Raw genomic sequence first — 2,889 nt, forward strand, 5'->3', positions numbered from 1 at the left:
ATCCAATCTCCAGCTGCTGTTGTATTCGGGCAGGGAACAAGGCCAGAGATTTTGTTAACAGCGAAAAGAACATCAGAGGAGACACCGCGGCCGAAGCTCCGGTGCTTTCACAGCCGGTTAGTCTTTAAGTAGTGGATGTATTGAGTTCATCCTGGTGAAATAGACAACTAATTTACTGTTTTCTCTCTCCATCTACATGGATTAGGAGAGGCAAATGAGATGACCACGGGGCCCCCTGCGACCCCTCCTGGCCGGCTCGCCAAAAACGAGGCTCGGCCCTATCTGCTGGAGAAATGAACGATCCTATTTATGTTAATGCATACATGAGCGTTACACAGGTTTTCCCATGATAAGGCTATAGGTTAATGAAATGCTCATTTCATTCTAGCAGTTGTTTTCTCTGTGAAGTTCCGATAAGTAGCGAACCAATGAAGCCTGTAATTACAATCTTACAGAAACCCAGCCAATCTGTATATAAATCTCACCATCCAATTACAAGATGTAATAATTTTGCAGTCAAGCTGGTAATGAGGTCTAATACTCATGCATGTGATAATCCCCCCTGGATGCTGACTCTATCAGATGTTAGCTTTGTAATTATGTGAGCAAAAAATCATTATTTCATGTTCAAGTAGAAAATGAGGTTGGTGGGAAGTTAATTTTCTCTATGCTCTGTGAAGCGTAGACAAGAATTTAATGATTTAATTACAGTTGTTAGCCCTTTTTTTGCGAGAGGCTTAAATCGAGCTAAGCGTTTTTCATAGCCTGACATCAAGAGTTCGGTAACATCAAAGATTGTGGCGACAGTGGCCCCCGGAATTTTTTCAGGAGCGCCCATCTCCTCTGAATTTTGGTTATATCCTCATCACTAAGGTAACTGCGGACCCAGGACACAGAGACGCCAGATAAAAGCGACATCAACAAATATTAAGCGCTCAGGCTTTCTCCGGTGCTCGCTAATCCACTGTATGTGAATTTGTCATATCAGATTACTATGACAGTCATGGTGAGGTGGAGTGGAAAGCATCCACCCACCTCAAAAGGACAATATAGTTTTCTCTCCACCTTTCTGTGAATTTCAAAACGGCTTCTGAGTGGTGTCTGTAGCCCTCTGATTTCCATATATCCTTTATGGAGGAGAGCGAGCGAGGGAGAAAAACAGTAAATACATTCCTCAGAGTAATCCCTAGAAAGGGGAACGCTTTTTGCCAGTGGAAGAAAGCGCTTTGAGCTATGTAATTCAACTTCACAGCGACACCAGCTACTTGTTTATTCAAGGGTTGGGGAACGCTGCTCCGCTCCCTTTAACAGGCCTCTGTGAAGACTGCCAAATATTTAACCTGTCCTCTCCTGCCTTTCATCTGCTCCCACAACTTGACACTTGAGATACTTCTCACCGTTCTCCTTACAAACTTCTGCTATGATTTGAATTTGACTTTGCAAGAAAGGGTATACGCAGTCTAAAGTCATCCGAGGCGCTTTCCGTTCAATGACACCACCGAAACCCTGGGAGGCATTTGAAGCCTTTCAGAACTCCAGGTTTGGGGAGAAAATATTTGTAAATGACTTGTTTTTGGTCTTGCATTCGAGTCGTTGGAATTAAGCCCCAGAGCTACCTACATTTTAAACACTCCAACGGCTCTTTAAATCTCTAAAGGTGACAATTGCATATCCCGAGGCATGAAGAACAGATCCTCAGCGACAATGGTGCTCTCGAGCGCCTGGATCCAGCACTTTGGGTCCCTGACCTTTAAATCTTCCGCCCTGATTTCGGTGCTTCACTGCATTCTGTTAAACAAGAAGTGTTGTGACCCATAATTGTGGGCAGGCTCTCAGCAGGTTGGGAGAGCTCTTTCCACCAGAGTGTCCGGTCTGGCTCCATCTGCTGCTGTCTTGCACTGGTCCCACTGGGAAGCCAGGCTAATTTTGCAGTCAATTAGCAGAAGGACGCCTTTTGTTCTCTGGCCGTCCCAACGGGCTGCTGTGCCAGTCTGCTGCGATCTATGGATGCTGCATTCAGATGGTGTGGAGGGCTGTTTTTCATTCTCCCCACTCTCTCTGGCGTCGGATCCTCGCTGACCCTTTTGACATTGTTGGCCAAACGCTGTCGATTGCAGTGAGCCATGCAGAGGCTTGAATGACGAATGTGAGATGGACAGAGAGTGCCTGGGTTAAATTCAGCTGTGAATGAAAGGCATTAGAGGCTTCATTAGCTGTAGGATTAGATGTCATAAAGCCCTCATGGGCACATCATGAGCAATGAGTATGCTTAAAACCGTTGGATTATCGCTGCAATAGACTAATTCTGCACAACGCCACTGACATGAGACTCTAATGTGCTATAACCACACCAAATCTCTAGTGATGCATAGAAGAAACGTCATTCAATTTCCATCCTCAAAGCACATTGATTGAGATTATATGTTGATTAATATTGAGTTTTAAATATATGTATACCTTAAATGCGCTATAAGTTGCTGTTATTGAATCTATCGAGCAAATAATGCAGAATTGCACTATAGTAAAAGTTTTGGATTATTACTTTTGGCAGCACTTTAGTATAGGAACCAGTTTATTATTTATTACTATTAACTAGTTGCTAATTAGCATGCCTTTTATTAACATATTGGCTGTTTATTAGCACGTATAAAACATTTATTCCGCTTGGGCATATTCTACATCCCTCATCCAACCCAATGCCTAAACTTAATGACTACTTTATTAACTATTAATAAGCAGCAAATTAGGAGTTTATTGAGGCAAAAGTCATAGTTAAAGTTTTTTTTTTTTTTTTTTTTGAGGTATAGAATTCGACCTTTAAATAAAATGTTATTCACCAAGGATGTATGACACTGATCAAAAGTTCCAGTAAAGTTTATATAGTTACAA

This window comes from Carassius auratus, chromosome 41 (genome assembly GCF_003368295.1).
Source record: "Carassius auratus strain Wakin chromosome 41, ASM336829v1, whole genome shotgun sequence".
Classification (NCBI taxonomy): Eukaryota; Metazoa; Chordata; class Actinopteri; order Cypriniformes; family Cyprinidae; genus Carassius; species Carassius auratus.